General features: G+C 43.4%; 1 protein-coding gene across 3 annotated transcripts in view; it reads left to right on the top strand.

Annotated features, from left to right (window-relative positions):
- LOC144784230 (uncharacterized) overlaps positions 1–20,161 on the top strand; it is a 1,557,451-nt gene that overhangs the window by 50,050 nt on the left and 1,487,240 nt on the right. The window contains exon 2 of one of the 3 annotated variants that reach the window (XM_078662880.1): positions 14,128–14,193. The exons of the other annotated variants lie outside the window; for them this stretch is intronic. The gene's annotated coding sequence lies outside the window, so the exon portion shown is untranslated. The remainder of the gene's footprint in view (positions 1–14,127; positions 14,194–20,161) is intronic. 3 annotated transcript variants of the gene reach the window in all.

The raw sequence follows: 20,161 nt of genomic DNA, 5'->3' as shown, positions 1-20,161 counted from the left end.
TCTAAGATGGGTCTGTTCTATAATTTCTTCTCAACCGTGAAAACATTAAAGCACTCTTCGTGGTGCAAACCCTTATCTCAATTCGACTGGTCTATTTACAACTATACCGACCTCTGAGCCAAACACATTAAATCAAGTGTTCCAAGGCAAACCCGTTACAAACACACTTCTTTACTCTCCATGCAAGATTTTACCATTCAATCTGCATGCTGAATACGCCCATAGGCAGACCCAGAATGAAAAGTCAAGGAAACCTTTATCTCACATTTCAGAAATACGCCCATTGGATAACATGGCAAATCGCACCTCCACACAAAACATGCTTTTTCCACCACTTCCACAGCTCGGATCCTTTTCGAATTTTGCATCACAGTAGTCCAAGCTATTCCCTAAATCCTCACCAAAAAGCAACCAAATCCCTCCACTGGAACGGGTACGAATTTCCGCTCAAAAACACGCCCCCGCGCAAACAGCAAAAAACGCCAAAATCCCTCAACACCTTGTTGATCAGCATGTTAAAACAAATACTGCCTACTCAGTACAAGATATTAACTCTTCGGCAGCTGAAGCACAATCTTTCCCCAATGACTGCAGTACATGGGAAAGTCATGAACTCATCTCTCCACGTTATCACATAACACATACGCACATCTTCAAAACGTTTTCTCCAAGTACTTGAAAGAGATCCAGCTCTCTCCTGCCTAACGTAATGGCTAGGGACCTGATGATAACATGCTCTGCACAAGCCATAACTACATGGCGCTATTCAGAAGCCATATTTACAAGAAGCTCAACAAGTCAAAAAAATGACACGCTATTCACAAGGCATATTTACAAGGAGCTATACTTAAGAAAATTCAACATACTACTCACAAGTCTTAATCACAAGGCGCTTATTCACAAATAAACCAACTAGTTACTCACAAGGCACTTTCGGAGTCCAGAAGGGACTCGTCTAGATACAAGGAAATGAACTCTTCAGATGCTGTCGACTTATTTTACATACTCTAAAGGGTACAGGTGGTGGCGTTCTCTACCTACTGGGTCTTTCTGAGGTGGTCACTTGAACTAGTTCTTCTGACAGGGTGGGATAAATACCAGTAATGACGGAATTTCTTTCTCTAACAGTCTGTTCTGTCTTGACCTGTTCCCCCTTATCCCGTAGTTCTTTTTCTTTGGCTTTATTTTTTCTCTGCTTGTTTTAGTTGCTTTATTGAATTCTTTCTCTGATCTCCTGTGTCACTCTTTGCGCCATAACTCAATAGCGTCTTTCTGAGAGGGTCTTGACTTTTTAACACATATCATGACCAGGTGTGTCTCTAGGCGGGATATTAACTGACTCTTCTAGTATACCCTTTCTGGTCCCTATCTGACGTAACTTTGAAAACAGTGGCATGTTTGAAATCAATACAATGAAAACACAATACACAGAAATAAACTGTAACAAGTAACAATCATTCACACTAGAACATCATAACATGAAAACACTAAAACAGTACCATTACAGAGAGTTAAACATGTACTTGAAAAACAGTTTTGTGCACTGAAAATACAGTACAACCATACCGGTCCCAGAAATGAGACACGTCTTTACCGGGCCCACGTTTAACCGTGGGCCCGTCTTGACCGTTCTCATTTAAAATTAGCCCGTCTTGAAACTTGATACATTCCCCATAGTGGTACTCACCGGGAAAGCAGAACTTGAAACTTGAAGGCCTCGGAAACTTGACTTGACTACGCTTGCGCCTTGGAACAGGTGGACCTCTGGAGACCTCGGACCTTGCTCTCTCACGGGCTGGGCCTCTGGTTGAGACGATCCGCGTTCCTCACCGCCTCACATGGATGCCTGGTCGCAGTCCGTCCTCCTCCTGGGCCTGAGGGAGTAGCAGGAAATCCCGATGGCGTGCGCACTTTGAAGTCCGTCACGGCTGTAGAAGGGGGCAAAGACTAGACCCACAACTCCGGCGAGTGGGGAAAGGGATATGTCCCTGTAAGGGCGCCAAATTATGTGGTAAATAAATGATTACCCTGGCAGAACTTCTAGGCATTAACAAAGTATCATGCATCAAGTGAGAAGCAGAGTCCGTGGTATCTGAGTTAAAATGGGCTTTATTCCAATAACTCGAGTCAAAGGGAGAATTAGTTCCATCACCACAGAGGTTCAGGAAGAGTCTTCTAACAATTATTTACTGAACATAGTATATATACATTTCTTGTACATAGGCTAAGCAGAGCAAGAAAGAAAATGAGATAAGAACATGTGGGTGTACATGAGGGTGTGTACTTTGATGAGTCATAGGTAGGTGATAGGTAGGTGTCATAGGTGGGTGGGTACTTAGGAGGAGTTTGCATGACCAGCTGGAACTCTGCCCTACTTGTGCAACTTTGAGCATGACGTGCAATTGACGTGTAACTGGGAGGAGAGCTGACTTTCAACCTAGTAGAGGAATCTCAATTATGTCAGGGCGACCAGCACGTCTAGTACAACTGATATCTAGAGTCAAGGGATATATTATCTGAAGCAAAGGTTGTTCGTCACTAAAAGACAGAGAGGGCATATTTATTCGTTGCATGAGCTTTCTATGGGTGCAAGCACTGTGATTTACTTAAATGGAGACAGAATGGCTAGGCCCTATCTCCCTTGGACGGGTTCTGTGTACTTTTCCTCACCGGGCAGGGATGCCACTCTGTACAGCAAACAGATAACTGTTATTCATAATACAGTCTTGGCAGGCTTCTTGCTGACGTGACTGCAGCTCAGTATGCCAAGAGTCATGAAAACATTAATTCAGAAAGTGGTTTCAGGCTCAACCAGTACGATATTTATTTAAAAGAGCACAATGCAAAATGCAAATACATGGGCCTTCATTTTAGCTTAACGGTTGGGAGACTTGATGACTTGACTTGCAGGACATGTTTGCAGAGGCCTAGTGATTCAGGCCACTACGGGAAATATGCATGGGTGACATGCACATGACATGTAACATAGGGTATATGTAGTGGACATATTTGGTCAGGCAAAATATCATTTTCCTCAGGTCGACCAGTGTTCAGAGGCGTTGGGGGGTAATGGTGGAACATTTGCTAAAACCACAGTATATGGTGTTGCTTCTGGGGGCAAATTTTAATTGAGTAGGTTTGGAATTACTCTTGTCTTAAGTTTATCCTCTGCTCTTCCATTTTGATGAGGTGGTACATAAGAAGATGCATTAGAAGCTGCTATGGTTGAGGCAGATGGCCCGTTGGTATTAGATACAATATCCCCTCTTGAATTTTTATGCTCTGGTCGACCAGTAGGCTTTGGATTGGGATTAGTAACTTTAGCTGGAGCTGGAATATGAGTTACTAAGGCCGGTGTGCTAGTTTTAGAATTTACTTTCGAATAAGTAGCACTAAGTTGAGGTAATTTAACAGTTAGGTTTTCCTCAATTGGTCTCTGCTTATTGTCAAGCTTTCCCTCAATACTGGCCAGCCTTTTTTCTATATTCTTAACCTTTAGGTTGATAGGTTCTAGGAAAGTCATTAAAAGAGTTTCCATTCTTACCCCAAAAGGGTCCTCTTTTATGGAATCCCTAACAGTAGTTGGTGGAGGTACAGTTTCAATTTGATTATTCTCCTCACTTACTCTACTCCCATTTAACTTTCCAACATCATTTTTATGTTTATTATTGGTGTTCCTTTTGCTACTCTTAGTGGGTTGCCTTTCCCTAGTGATATGTTTTGCTTACATCTAGCCTTATGCCCTCTAGTCCTCACACAGGGGCTATCATTAGTGTCTAGGACAGAAATTGGACTCCCAGAAGTACCTTGCCCCTCCTTATCTAATATATCCTCATTTAGTCATTTTAAGAGTGGGAGAGAAATCCCAGAAACTTGAGAAGTTTGAGCTGACTCCATCTAGGTATATTTCAACCTGTAGGACCAATATCGTATCGAGGCTAGACCCAGTCCAAGGAGTGTTTACGGCATATTCATAGGACCCGGGAATTTTTTTTTTTTTTTTTTAAACCCGGATTCTCGCTCCACTCGGACAACACATCCCAAAATGCCAGATTGCGTTTACTACATGATCTATTGAGGTCTGCTTTGGATGTTTCATATAGAGATGTGAGCCATCCAGAGTGTGAAGGGACTGTTTTCTCTATCCAATGCAAGCAGATTTGCCTTCTTGCCAGCAAAATGGCATGTAAGAGGAATGACCTTGCTTTACCAGTAATGTTGTCTTCCAACCCAAAGATAATAAGTGGTAGTGTTATTAAGAGTGATGTATTCAGGATGGAGTTTAGAGTGGCCTTCACTTCTTCCCAAAACCGACTTATTTCAGGACAGTCCATAAACATGTGGACGTCGGATGCTCCCATAAGATTACATTTGTTAAATTTTTTGTCAGGGAGGAATTTAGAAAGTTTTAGTGGCGTGATGTATGCACGGTGTACTAAGAAGAGATGATTTCTTCTTAGCCATGATGGTTTTACAATCTTATGTAGAAGGGCAAAAGAATTTAACCACTTCTCCTCACAGTGAAGGCCAGTTGCTGTCCCCCATAACTGATCTGGGAGGGTAAAGTCTCCATCAATTTCTTCAAGGATCTGCTAGTACCATAAAGCTACCTCCTTTCTTCCCGCTGGTTTTTCCACTAGCTGTTGTTCCAAAGAGCTTACTTTCCCAAGATATTTGTCTTTACTGCGCTGGGCTCTCGTCCAACTATCCAGTTGAATGTACTTAAATCTGGACAGTCCGGGACCGGTGTGGTCGTATAACTCGTCCCATGTAATTAATGATCCCTCCTTCAGTAGTTGACCCCATCTTGAAATCCCTGCATGTTCTAGTGTAAATGACAAGCTATCTCTCATACATAGTGGAAGCCCAGGGGATTCCCAAATTGGGGGCAAAGTTTGAGTAGTAAGACAGCCCCAGTCTTTTTCTGATGATAAGCCAAGTTTTAGACCACGATTGTAGTATTTTAAGTTTGATTTTTTGTGAAAAATTTCTGGCTAGCAAATTTAAACATAAACCCGTCCACTGATAAGTTTGCCCCAAATAACATGGCTCTATACATTGACCCATTAGAAAGATTGGTTGGTGTTTTTAGAAGCATCCTAGAGTGTGTCATCTGGAAGGCCCAAGCATAGTATAATAGGTCAGGCAAAGCGAGACCTCCCTTCTCTCTTCTCCTCCTCAGCTTTTTCCAGGCAAGTTTGATGGATTTATAGTTCCAAATAAAGGAGTTGATTTCTTGTTGGCTTTTTTCAATTGTTTGGAGATCAAATGCCAAGGGACTCGGGCTCTTCGCGATTTACACTGGCTCAAGGTCCCGAGCCGTATCAAATTTAAAGCCCTGTGCTATCTTTTTAAGATTAAGCAGGGCTCGGCCCCACAGTATCTTCAGAGTCTTGTTCAAGCTTACAGGTCCAGCCGTACATTAAGATCTTCGGCTAACTGTGATTTTGTAATTCCAAGATTTAAACTTGTGAAGATCGGGGGTAGATCCTTCTCCCATTTAGGCCCCAAGTCCTGGAATGCGCTACCTATTACCCTGAAATCGGAGACTAATATATTCTGTTTCCGAAAAAAAATGAAAACCCTACTCTTTCAATAGATTCTCTGCCGCTTTAGCTGTCAATAGTACTGTTGTTGTGTCTACTCTTTCTGCTGCAGTCTATCCCTTGCGCCGGGAAACCCACTGCGGGTAGCTGTCGCGCATAATAAGTTTAAATAAATAAATAAAAAATAAAAAATAAATAGCACTGAAGGCAAAGATACATTTTGGGAGGATACACATTTTAACTAGGTTTACTCGACCTGTTATGGAGAGTGGCAGGTGTGACCAAGATCTCAACAACTTTTTACTCTCGCTGTGGATTCTGTCCAGATTGGTTTGACCAATGTTGCCCACTTCTTGAGTGACTCGTATTCCAAGGTACCTCATGGAGGTTGAGACGTTTATCCCCAAGTGTTGATCAGGAATATTCCATGTCATAATTTCGGTTTTGCTCGAGTTAATGTCGTAACCCGAGATATGCCCAAATTCCTTTGCTCGCTGTATGACTACCGGAAATGTTGTTGTTGGATCAGATGTAAAAATTAAAATGTCATCAGCGTATAGTGCTACCCGCCTCTCCCACTCCCCAAAACTAAATGACGGAATATTGGCCTCTGCCTGCAGAACCTGGGCGAATGGCTCGATATATAGGTTGAAGAGTGGGGAGAGCGGGCAGCCCTGCCTTGTACCTCTGGTGATATGAAAGGCTTCAGTCAAGACACCATTAACCAGTAGCTTAGCAGAGGGGGCACTGTAAAGTAGGAATATCGCTCTACAGAATCTACTTCCAAAATTAAATTATTTAAGGACATCCTTGAGGTAGGGCCAATTGACCCTATCAAATTCCTTAGTTGCGTCTAAAGTGAGTGTGGCCAAGGGTAGGGAAAAGGCTGATGCAATGTCTATGGCTCCAATCAGATCGTGTTTTAGTTCTGATAATTGTCGACCTTTGATGAAGCCTTTCTGATCTTGATGTACTATATTGCCTATTACGCCACTCAGTCTTGTTGATATTATCGTTGTGAAAATTTTATAATCGTTGTTGAGCAACGATATGGTTCGATATGACCCACATTCCCGGGGAGATTTGCCTGGTTTCGGAATAAGCACAATTGTAGCTTCCCCCCATGTTTTTGGCGGTGGATTTCCTTCTATTAAAATGTCATTAAATAGAGCCATCAACACGGGGGCGATAACATCTTCCAGTGCTCTATATATCTCCCCTGGGAGACCATCTGGGCCAGCCGCTTTCCCTTTTTTAGATTGACGTATTGCTTTCCTCACCTCTTCCTCTGTTATCTCGCTCTCCAGGGATTTACTCTGTACAGTTGAAAGGGCAGGGAGCAAGATTTCTTTGAGCCATCTGTCCCTTGCATGTTGGTCGTTGGGAAGGTCTTCTTTATAAATTGCCTCAAATAAATCATAGAAGGCTTTACCTATATCTAAATTAGAAGATCTTACTGTAGCCTCCCCCTCTACCTGAATTTCTCTGATATATTTGAGAGCTTGATCAGATTTTATTTTCCAGGCCAAAACTTTCCCGGCGGCTTCTCCAAATTCAAATTGGGAGATCTTACTTGCTTCCCACCTTTTGTTTATCCTTTCTTGTAGAATATTTTCCAGTTGTACCTTCTTTTCAGCTAGTGTTATCTGCTCCTGTGAATTTGCCGGGTGTGTATCAATTTTTTGTTCTAATTCCTGCTCCAGGTTGGCTACTTTATCTCTGTATATTTTATGCCTATAAGGAGGCTCTGTTAGTAATCTGACCTCTCAGAAAGGCTTTAAAAGTCTCCCAAACTACAGCCAAGACTGAAGAGCCTAAATTTAGATAAAAAAATATTGAGGACTCTGCTGCCAGAAACTTGACCTCTTCATCCTCAAGCAAGAGTGTCCAGTCAAACGACCAAGATGTTGATTTAGTCTTGCTGTCTGGTCTCATTGTGAATGTTAATGCAGAGTGATCCGACAGATGTAGAGGGAGGTAATCTATTGTTATCAGAGTGTCTTTCAAAGAATAGCTGAAAAAGGCGTAGTCAATTCTAGACTTGTGCTTAAAACGGCTATTTCGAAAGGACACCCCCATTTTGTTGCCAACTTTTTCTCTCCACAAGTCTGCCAGGCCAAGTTGTTTCATTATTGTAATAAGAGTTTCCCTCGATTTAGTGGAACTGCAGGCTTTAGAGCTTGTGGATTTGTCTAGCTTGGGGTTGAGCACGATATTGAAATCTCCCATCCAGATCACTGGATCCTGAACTAATGTCAGATAATTCTTGACCGCATCTAGATGTGATGGATCATCCGAGTTGGGGCCATAATAGCCCACCAGGGTACGAATTTGGCCTTCCAGTGATACTCTCACTATTAACCATCTCCCTGTATGGTCTTCTTTGTAATCTAGGATTTGCGCTTTTACCGATTTTCTTAAAGATAAATATTATCCTCCTGATGTTAGCGTTGTGATCTGTGGAGCAAAATTGATCTATCCACCTATATTTTTTGAGTATAGATTCGGCCTCTGATTTAAGTAGGTGTGACTCCTGGAGGACAATGATCTGTGAAAACCAACAATAAGGATAGCAATAGGTCAAAAATAAACTATCTAAAAAACTAGCTGTGTGTGTTCAGGATACCTCCGCTGGATCTACTGGAAGTATAACATGGTGAAATAATATTCCCATCAGTTTACCAACCTGTACCGCCCTCCATCATTTGGGATCCTTCGCCATGAAGGGAAGTGGTTATACCCTCAGTAGATTAGGCGGGTTGTGGCCCAGTCCTATCTGATGTATCAAAGCGGTGTAATGCTGGCATCAAGAGGTAAACTGAATAACAGTGCAAAGTGTGAAAAATGTGAATATGTTAAAATCGGGTAATGGGAATGGAAAAACAGTTTTATTAGTTCCTACCCACTCCCGGAGATTAAAAAACAGTACCTAGTAGTGTTAACAAATAACTACTAAAGTTGGTTTTTGGTCGACATGTTTCTGCATTCAGTACGGAGCAAATTGGTCTCCTAATGCTTCATCAGGACTGTGTTTTTTTGCTACTGTACAACGTGAATAGTGATAAAAATAATTTAGTAAACAATATCACCTGAAATTCGCCTGTTGTGATGATTCAGGATCACCCAAAGTCGGTGGACGAATAAGCAAGAAAGAATACACACAGATTATTTAGATAGTGCACATACATTTATCACATATGCATCTATTAACTTTTGCCAACTATTTTTTGGTCAAAGAATTCTCTCAAAGTAACTCTATATATGCCATATTTTTATTATGGCTCAAGCAAATGATTTGTAGTTACCACTCACCTAATTGTTAGGGAATGTACTCTCCACCTCTCCTGGCTACAGCTCAGGTATAAATGGGGCACCGCTCTATTGAAGGAAAAAAGGGGAGTAAAACATAAGTGAAGGACTAGACGCTGCTTAATGTTTTTAAAATTCAACTATAAGAATTAATGGTCTCCAAGTGTTCCATCGGTACACCTCACTTAACAGACTGCTCATGTGTCCCATCGATATAAAATAGGGTAAGCTAGGAGCAGCCTTTTGTCAGCAGGAACCGATTCTTTATTAAATACTCGGTTTGAATTCCAGATAACCCGGTGTGTCAGTAAGATGCTAAGGTGCGGGCAATAATCAGCCCACAGATATTGCGCCTCACAAGTAAGTCAGACCTCCAGCGAGGCCGTGTCCGTATTGCATACCGGAACCTCAGCTCAATATGCTAAACCAATAGAGATCTTACTAGCAAGTCGCAGCGAGTGGAGGACTAGAATCGAGTCCTGTTTGGTATTCAATCTCTCCATTAGGTGCAAGAGTGCAAAGGCAACGCTTACCTGTCCTTCGGTACCCCGGACATCCGTCTAGGCTGTCTGTGGGAGGTACCCGACCGGACAGGAAGCTGCCATTAGTTTCCGATCACGCGTGCGTCACCTTGCACGTGATCTTACGTGAAAGCGTGGGGTATGCTAGGGAATTGTAGTTTGGTCGAAATACACCAAAGTCAAAAGCTCGTAATTACTTTATTTTGTCCCCGTTCATCACCCTCGGTGCTGCATTCCAGCAACAGAATAATTTAGGAAGGATGATGTAAATTAATAGTTCTTTTTAAGAAAAATTAAACACAATCTGCAAATTAGTGATAAACATCGCAAATTACGCTGCGAAAAGCCAATCGCTTCTCCTGTAGTCTTCTGATGTGAAAATGACAGAGAGATGTTGTTTTCTATAGATTGACACGTTTAGCATGGTCATTCAATTTAACAGGAGGATTCTTTTCCTCTAAAAGGACATGCATTATCCCATCCTTCATTGGTTATGACTATCAATCAACCGCTCTAACTGAAGCCTCTGTCTCTTCTCGATCAAAAAAGACAATTCGTGCTTATCAGAATAAGCTCCACTGAACCTAAAGACAGGCATGAAAAAATATATCACCATCACAATGATAGCGTATTTAGAATATGACCAAGAAGGGACGTCACAACGACATCCACGGGATATCTTCATTGAGTCCCGTCTTATCTGTCTGTAATTTATGGACCCATCTCTGTTCACGTGTAAAGAGAAATTTACTGATATCTTGGATGTGGGGTGAGATTAAAGGCTGTTCCAACACCGTCCAGCGTAAATCTGTTGGTAGATGACGTGCTTGGATGAAATGGTTGGTAAGTCTAGTCGCTTGCCTGCAGCAGCGTATCGAGCTCTTATGTTCTGATATCCGTTCCTTGATTTTACGAGTGGTCATCCCCACATATTTTTTGTTACATGGACAATGAATCCTGTAGATCAAATTCATGCTATTGCAATTTGTGAATCTACGTTGTTGCCATGGCTGGTCAGTGCCGATGTCAATAGTCACAGACCTAGATGTTTGGGGGCAAGCAGCACATTGGCCACATGGATGATGTCCAATTACCGCAGGCATGTCCCACAAGGTGCCTACAGCCCGAGGTATGTAATTCTTCGGTCTAGTATGGACTAATTTGTCCTTTAGATTTTGTCCCCTTTTAAAGGCGAAGAGTGGGGGTGGCAGGATGTCATCACCTGTGTTCAAAATACTCCAGTGTTTATTTATAATTTTTTTGATTTGGTTGGACTGCATACTGAAGGTACTGACACAGCTAATGCGATTTGTTTTGGGTTTAGGAGGCAGAACTTCCAATAGACTTGCTCTGTTGTTATTAGCAGCTCTCATTTTTGATTGCTGAATAAGCCTCTTGGGATATTCCTTAGCAACCAGATCTTGTGTAAGACTGTTCGCATGGATATCAAAGGCTGATCTTGTCGAACAGTTTCTTTGTACCCGCAAAAATTGTCCGTAGGGTAAATTGTCACGCAATGACTTGGGGTGACAACTATTGTAGTTGAGTAGGGAATTGCGTGCCATGGGTTTCCGATATAATTCGGAGGCTAGGCCAGTAGGTGTACTAGTGATTAACAAATCCAAAAAAGCCAATCTATGGACATCATATTCCATAGTGAATTTAAGGAATTGATTCTTCTGGTTAAGCCAATCGTGAAACTCTTTCAGCTGGTTCTCTGTACCCCGCCACACGACTAAAATGTCGTCTATGTAGCGTTTCCATGTCCGCAGACACCCAAGATGAGGATTGGTGTCTGCGAACACGTGCTCCTGTTCGAAGTGATGCACGTACAGGTTAGCAAGACTAGGGGCAAAAACGCTGCCCATACTGGTCCCGCTAATCTGCAGGTACAAGGAATCCTCGAAACGGAAAAAATTCTCCGTCATTGCCAACGTGACAAGTGTCATGATCAATCTGACTGGTGTTATTGAGTTGAGTTCTCTAGTTGCTAGTAGTCCCTCAATAACCTCCAAGGTCTCAGTCTGGGGTACATCCAATCCTAGAACACCCTATTTTTACCAACTACCCAAGATTCACAAAACCCAGCGCCCTCCCCCCCGGACGTCCCATAATATCTGGGATAGGGTCTCTGCTTGAGCCCCTGTCGACTTTTGTCGATTTTTTTTCTTGAAGCCCATGGTAAGAGAAATGCCTACCTTTCTTATGGACACAAAGGATGTTCTCAGGCTGTTGCCTGATATTGAATTTGACAGCCAATCAGACATCTTGGTGTCTTTCGACGTTGCGCTACAGAAGAAACTCTGCCCGAAGAGAAGGACCTGGAAGGACTACAAGGAGGAGTGCTGTCTCTGGCCTGTGTCTGGTGCCTTGCTGCAGAAGGAGATAAAAAGAAGAGACTACAAGAGACTTTTGCTTTTATTTAACTTTGTGCCAAACTCTGCTAAGGATCTCCAAGGGCTTGCTGTGGAACTTGCCCCCTGACCAGCGCCCCAGGAACAGTGGGCGCTACCCCCTGTCAGAGGAACCGCTGTGAGACGCTGCTTTCCCTCTGCCCGCCTCTCCAGGAAAAGCGGAGCGCCCTGTGACCATCGCGCTCTTCATCAAGCTCTGGGTGTTGCCATCCCTCTAAACACCGTGACTGCCGCCTGCCTGGCCCAGAAACACCGTGAAGACCAGCCCAGCTGATCCGAGCACCGTGACTGGCCCCGAGCCGCAGCTCGCAACGTGAAGAAAGGCCGTGCCCGGTGCCTGCTTGCACCCTTCGTGTCTTGTGCCCTTGAACCCACCTGCCGCTGTCTGAAGAGCAGCTGCGGCGTGTAGGACAAGAACGTCGCCTGGATTGACAGAGGCGTGCTTTGACGATCGCTGCCCTCTGCGTGTGCCCTCTTTGTCAGGAAAACCCTCGAGGCGCTCTACTAGCGCGACCCGGCCCGCGCCGCAACGCCAACCTGTGAGCCAGAGGCGAGCCGCCGCTCGCTCCAACGTCGGGAGGAAGACACCGCGACGCGGATCACCGCGCTGACCTGCGCCCAGGCTGCTTCACCGTAGAAAAGGTACTGTTTCCTGCCCCGCGGTGCGAGCACCTGCCCGTTCTCGCTCGCAACGCCCTCTGCCTCGCCCAGCCCTCGGAGCCGCGTGTTGAGCGCTCCCAGGGCCCCCGCTCTCTCCCCCGCCAGCCGCGCACAGCCGTGCGGTTCGCACAGAGAGGCGGACTCTGACTCCCCGGCCGCCGCTCCCGCCAGAAGCGTGAGAGTGGGCAGACCGGGCCCGCTTTTCCTACGCGGAGGAGCCCAGGGGCGCAGAGAGGCCCACGGACAGCCCGGGGTAACCCTGGCTGATTAGAACCAGTGCCTGCAGGACAGGAAAAGTACATTGAAGAGCCTGAACCCCCTTTTGAAAGAAAAGTACAGAACTATTAAGAACTGTGGCATATATATAAGAGTAACTGGAACCTCGCATTTGAAAGTAACTAAAACTGTATTTACAAGCCTGCTGCTGAACAAAATATAAAGAGAATATATTTTTACTACCGTACAGTTTGGTGTCATTGTGTGGTGGGTTGGTTGTGATGGTGTGATACTGCAAATGTTTAACCCCATGTGCCCCAGAGATTAGCCTAGACTGCTTTCGCCACACTACCTAGAGGGTAAGCAGAGGTTGTTCTTGAAGGTAGCCCTTCGCCCTGACGTGGAAGAGAGGGTCCCTGCTTGTCGCCAGTGCTGCACTGCGCCAACCAGAGACTCCCCTTTCCAACACACGAATTGTCTTTTTTGATCGAGAAGAGACAGAGGCTTCAGTTGGAGCGGTTGATTGATAGTCATAACCAATGAAGGATGGGATAATGCATGTCCTTTTAGAGGAAAAGAATCCTCCTGTTAAATTGAATGACCATCCTAAACGTGTCAATCTATAGAAAACAACATCTCTCTGTCATTTTCACATCAGAAGACTACAGGAGAAGTGATTGGCTTTTCGCAGCGTAATTTGCGATGTTTATCACTAATTTGCAGATTGTGTTTAATTTTTCTTAAATAGAACTATTAATTTACATCATCCTTCCTAAATTATTCTGTTGCTGGAATGCAGCACCGAGGACAAAATAAAGTAATTACGAGCTTTTGACTTTGGTGTATTTCGACCAAACTACAATTCCCTAGCATACCCCACGCTTTCACGTAAGATCACGTGCAAGGTGACGCGCGCGTGATCGGAAACTAATGGCAGCTTCCTGTCCGGTCGGGTACCTCCCACAGACAGCCTAGATGGATGTCCGGGGTACCGAAGGACAGGTAAGCGTTGCCTTTGCACTGTTGCACCTAATGGAGAGATTGAATACCAAACAGGATTCTAGTCCTCCACTCGCTGCGACTTGCTAGTAAGATCTCTATTGGTTTAGCATATTGAGCTGAGGTTCCGGTATGCAATACGGAAACGGCCTCGCTGGAGGTATGACTTACTTGTGAGGCGCAATATCTGTGGGCTGATTATTGCCCGCACCTTAGCATCTTACTGACACGCCGGGTTATCTGGAATTCAAACCGAGTATTTAATAAAGAATCGGTTCCTGCTGACAAAAGGCTGCTCCTAGCTTACCCTATTTTATATCGATGGGACACATGAGCAGTCTGTTAAGTGAGGTGTACCGATGGAACACTTTGAGACCATTAATTCTTATAGTTGAATTTTAAAAACATTAAGCAGCGTCTAGTCCTTCCCTTATGTTTTACTCCCCTTTTTTCCTTCAATAGAGCGGTGCCCCATTTATACCCGAGCTGTAGCCAGGAGAGGTGGAGAGTACATTCCCTAACAATTAGGTGAGTGGTAACTACAAATCATTTGCTTGAGCCATAATAAAAATATGGCATATATAGAGTTACTTTGAGAGAATTCTTTGACCAAAAAATAGTTGGCAAAAGTTAATAGATGCATATGTGATAAATGTATGTGCACTATCTAAATAATCTGTGTGTATTCTTTCTTGCTTATTCGTCCACCGACTTTGGGTGATCCTGAATCATCACAACAGGCGAATTTCAGGTGATATTGTTTACTAAATTATTTTTATCACTATTCACGTTGTACAGTAGCAAAAAAACACAGTCCTGATGAAGCATTAGGAGACCAATTTGCTCCGTACTGAATGCAGAAACATGTCGACCAAAAACTAACTTTATTAGTTATTTGTTAACACTACTATGTACTGTTTTTTAATCTCCGGGAGTGGGTAGGAACTAATAAAACTGTTTTTCCATTCCCATTACCCAATTTTAACATATTCACATTTTTCACACTTTGCACTGTTATTCAGTTTACCTCTTGATGCCAGCATTACACCTCTTTGATACATCAGATAGGACTGGGCCACAACCCGCCTAATCTACTGTGGGTATAACCACTTCCCTTCATGGCGAAGGATCCCAAATGATGGAGGGCGGTACAGGTTGGTAAACTGATGGGAATATTATTTCACCATGTTATACCTCCAGTAGATCCAGCGGAGGTATCCTGAACACACACAGCTAGTTTTTTAGATAGTTTATTTTTGACCTATTGCTATCCTTATTGTTGGTTTTCATAGTGTTGAGGGATGATAGCAATGTTAGGTCGGTAAAAATTCCCTCAGACCCCCCCTTTCTAAACTTCTTTAAGGACAATGATCTGTGCCTGAGAGTCTCTCAAATATTGTAGAATACGCTCTCTTCTACCCCTCACCCGCAGACCATTGACGTTCCAGGATATGTATTGGACAGATGTAATTTTATTATATCTATCCCTACCTCCTCCTTCATGTTATTTCTGTTCCACTGGCAACATCTGTGTATTGATTTGTTGTAAATCAGATTTTGAAAAATAGGGCACGCTAGAATACAAATTGGGTTAGGCCTTCTTTTGTACACTCTTTCCCTCTTTGTTTTTTTGCCCATCTCTTAAGACGGCGGACATCTGGGACCTACAAATACCTGTGTTTCTCCCCACCTGACCCTGGGTTATTTTGCTTTCTGGGCCTGAGCGTGGTCTTGTATGCTCTCTAGTAACTCATCTGCATCTTGTATAGAGCGGATATTATGCATCTTGTTATTGTACATTATCCGTAAGAATGCAGGAAATCTCATCTAAACTGTGGCTCCTAGTGATCTAAACTTTTCCATACGCTGTCCCAGCTCCCACTGTCTATCAAGAGTGGTTTTAGAAAGATCTGACCGAACCTCAAAAGAAAAATCTGAACCCTGTATTGTTTTTGCCTTCAGGGCAAGATTCAATACCTTTTCCTTGAGTGCATATGTCAGAAAGTTAATTAGGACCTTTCTAGATTTATTTCTTGCCGGGTTCAGACGGAAGGGGCCGCGGTGTATTTGTTGTATGTCTCAAGGATATCTACTGTCTCGTCCAGATTGAGAGAGTCCTTTAATAACTTTACTATAAAGCTCTTGAGATCACCCCCCTTTTTTCCCTCAGGGATCTTCAAAATTCGAATATTATTGCGTCTGGAGTAATTCTCCAGTACTTCAATTCGCTCCCGCATGCTCTCTCCGTCTCTTTGGAGGGTATGTATTTTAGATCTTGCAGACTCTAGATTTGAGGTCAGGGCTCCCACTGAGCTCTCTAATATTTCAGTTCTTTCACAGAGACCATCGACTTTCTTTTCCAGTATGTCGCAGGACGCTCTTATCTCGTTCTGATTAGCTTTGGAAACTGCAAAGTCATATCTTATTTCTTCTCTCATCGCAGTTATAGAGCTAACAAGAGCCTCAAGGGTGCTGCCCACTCCTAGTTCCTCCTGCCCCCGGTCTGCTACCTCCTGTCTCACCTCCTTTCCTGATGTTAACACAGTGTGCCCCACTTCATCTTCCCGCCGCTCCTGTGGGTTGGGTGCCTCACTAGCGTTACTAGCCTCTGGGAATGTTGAGCGACTCAACGGGGTGGCATTTAAGGGTGACTTGGGTTCAGGCGCGGGACTCCCTAAAGGAGCAGGTGATAATGTCCCATCCAAACTCTGGGTGGGGAGATGTCCCTCCCCTGAAGCGGCTCTTAACATATCCTCCTGTTTATCCTGTTGTAGACCTAGAATTTTTGATGTTGCCATGTCTTGTGGAATTTCCAGTACCTGGGGTATGGGTTTAAAAAAGGACCGCAGTGATGGAGTAATGCCCTTGGAGGCCTTTAGGCTTTTATTTTTTTGGGGGCTTTTTCTGTTTGATGGTTTTGGCCCCCTTAATTGTGGCAGCTATCCTCGATTCTGCTGCTTTTGCTTGATAGTCCAGCTCCTTTGCTATATCTTCCCCCAAACTGCACTCTGGGACCTGTAGTTTTTTCACCAGTATGGCCCCTCTGTGACCGCCCCTGGTTTTGCTCCTTGTTACTCTTGTTTGGGGGTCTGCATCCCCAACTATCCCCCTTAGGTTTGGCACGTCACTGCTTGATTCAAGAATTTTATTTTTAACTAGTCGAGGACCTCTCACCTCTTCTATGTGAGCCGCCTCCCCGTCTGGTATCTAGGCAGGTGAGTCGTCAGCTGGTTGAAGCCGCGGGGGTCCGGCGTTGGTCGACTCTCTTCCCTCTCCTTTTCCGCTGCCGTCAGCGATCTTGCCGAGAAACCCCCGAGCTGCGGCTGCTCGGCCGCGCCGAAGCTCCACGGCTGCCCGCCTCCAACTCGGATGAAGGGCGGGGGCCGAGGAGAAGTCAGCAGCGGGCAAACACATCCACAAGCTCAGGTACAAGGAAAAACGACTCAAGAGTCTTGGGAAGTGAAATCCGCTATCTTATCCAATCTTTTGTTGTTGTTCAACAAATGTATGCGATTAGCAGCTCCATGACGAGCGTCTTCTACTGCGCTGCAGCAAGGGTCTGAGGGCTGCTCGGTGCGTGTGGTCCGCTCTAGCCGGCGGCACGAAAAGCACTTTGGCTTGGCTCCAAAGAGAAGGACTCGCTAGGTGGTTGGTATCTCCTATATTGAGGGCATGGCAAATGAGGACAAAAAAAAAAATATATATATATATATATCCTCATTTAGAGGACTGAAATCACCTATCTGATTACTGGTGAATATTGTCGGGGTCACAGATAGCCTCGGTGTCGTAGGCAAAAAAATCAGTAACATCAAGGGGCACCCCAAGAGACGACTCATTTGTTGGAATAATAGGATGGACTCTAGGCAAAGCAACAAAGGATGGGGCTAATATGGAATCCTGGGAATTAGTAGTTAGCATTGATATATTTGTGTTGGGTAGAGGCGGAAGAGTACCAGATGAAAGTGAGAAACGCCTTTCTGTACTTTCAATTGCGGAAGCGACCACCCCAATGGTCTTTTGTAACATTCGGTCTATTGCTGTCAGACTAGGTAAGGGGGGGATTAGGAACTACCCTTTGTTTCCCATTACAGAGTGATTGAATGGGGGTATTCTTCCCCATTTTTCCTTAAGAAGTGTAGGTATATTTAGGTGATGGAACAATCAAATAGTAAAAACCACACACCTCCAAATAAAACTAAACCTTCTCAATAAAAAACATAATACTACTTATATACGAATGATTGCTTCAAAAGACTGAATTGAATACGCCTATTACTAATTAGTATATGCAACAATGGTTCTGTTGGGAAGAAAATATTTCTTTTGTTTGTCCTTATGACAAAAGGGGTATTTGCACTGTTACTTCAAAGTTACAAATATCAAATTACAAACTAAACGAACAAGCCATTTTTTGGATTTAATCCTATGTATTTCTCATTATTTTAGAAGACATTGGTTATACAAATATCTCTATTATACATACATTTGGAAGGTTGTCCTTAACAAAACTTCCTAAGACCAAAACAAACACAAGCAATGAGCTTATACGTGATTAAAGTGAAAACAAACATGAAGTGACATTCACTGCGATTCAACAACTATACATACATTACAAAAATTAAAAATCGGTCCAAAGATTACTGTACATTGGTTACAACCCTCTTGTACTTTTCTATTTGAGGTTGGAACTAAGTAGGGACTGATAGTTGTTAATACGTCGACGTTTCGACCCTGTTTCACGGTGCTTGTTTTTCGCAACTAGCTCGGGTCTTCATCAGGACTACAAGACGACTGGACAACCTATGAGGAAAGGAAGTACTTTTAATATTTTAGGTGTGTTCTGGTGTTAGGTGGTAAGAATATAACCATGAGGTTATCTCACCTGTCGCAATCCATAACCTGCGTCTCTTTGTATAAGACGAGGAAAGGAGAAATTGTCAGCCGACAATGTTTCCTGCTTCGAAGTAATCACTCTTACGAAGTCTTTCTCTTCATCACATCTGCAATTGAGGTTTAGGCGTTACTACACTACACCATTTACAATTTTGGAGAAGGGGGGAGGAAGGTGGGGAGGAGTGGAGAGGAGAGGGGGGGGGAGGAGGTTTAATTATTCACGTGAACCAATATTTCTGGGTTTGGACGTAGTATTAATCATACCTACCCTCTGCTATTTATGCATCTGATTCACCCACCAGCCGGTGGGGAATCTGGGAATTTATTCGTGCAAGTGCCACTTATCGGTCACCTACAATGACAAAAAAGGGAGGATCGAATCAGGCTCTTTTGTAATTCCCAATTTGCACAATCTTGGTTAAATCACCTTACTTATATTTTATACAGGATGGTTATCAAAAATCTACAAGATTTTAGAAGGGTTCCAGATAATGTCTAACGTAAACCGAAAAATCCCTTCAACGAAAACTTCCATTGGAAATGTTTGCACTTTCATCTTAAAAGCAAACATTCCTCACTCATAGCGCGTGCATCGATGATGTACGCGCTCCCTGTGCGTTGTTATCTTAAACAAAACAATGCTTGCTTGTTTACAAAGAGCCCTCAATTATACGCATGCTCTATATCCTGGGCTTCCCCGTATCTATTTTCTATGGAAGGGCGTTTAAAACAAAACCCGAGCGCGTGAGCTTTAACGCCTCTGTCCTGGGTTCACTTTAAAAGTCAGCCTGTGTTAATCTAGTTCAGTTCCCGGGCAAAGGAAACTGCAGAGCCTCTGCGCCAAGGTCTATGGCCTGGGTCCTACTTACTTATTTCGAGGTCGAGCAACTATCTCTCTCTCCTTCGGCGTTTCAATCGAATATACTTGAGGGACGCCATTACCGAATCCCTTTTAAGTCAAAATACGTGTTGTACACGTGACCTAACCTGCAAGGTTCTGTAATTCGTAAAGCCTGAACTGGAACGGTTCTCCGTTTTCCTAAGTTTGCGATCTTTTGGAATAAATGGGTTTCAATGGAGCGTGGTTTTAAAGAGAATTCAGAGGGGACTCATGGAGGCATTAACCCTTTGATTTCCTCCTTTTAATAATGTTGTATAAAAATATTTCTTATTAAACTTGAAGACCTAATTATTACCAGCGTCTGAAACTTCGATTAATACAAAATCATTACAAATAATACCCATTACGAAAAACATTCTCCTTTTGATTTACAGCATGAAATGAAGTGTACTTGTCACAAAAATCATCTTCTAGAGTTTCTCAATATCATAGTGACATGATCTTTCATTTATGTAATTTGAATAAACGTTCATACTAACATATTGTACCATAAATTCTACACAATGAAGGGGAACAGATACAAATGTCTAATATTTCAAAAAAAATTCATGGCATTTACCGCATTTACAGATTATTCCTGCATTTTAGTTATTCAGGGTACGTGTAGTAATTGACCCGCACCTAGGGGATTTAGCACTGTCGGAACTATCATAGTCTACTCATTTGCATGTAGGTCTCTTCCTGCTCATTCAAACCTTG

This window comes from Lissotriton helveticus, chromosome 10 (genome assembly GCF_964261635.1).
Source record: "Lissotriton helveticus chromosome 10, aLisHel1.1, whole genome shotgun sequence".
Classification (NCBI taxonomy): Eukaryota; Metazoa; Chordata; class Amphibia; order Caudata; family Salamandridae; genus Lissotriton; species Lissotriton helveticus.
The sequence above is the reverse complement of the archived record's forward strand: the minus strand, read 5'-3'. Positions and strand labels throughout refer to the sequence as shown.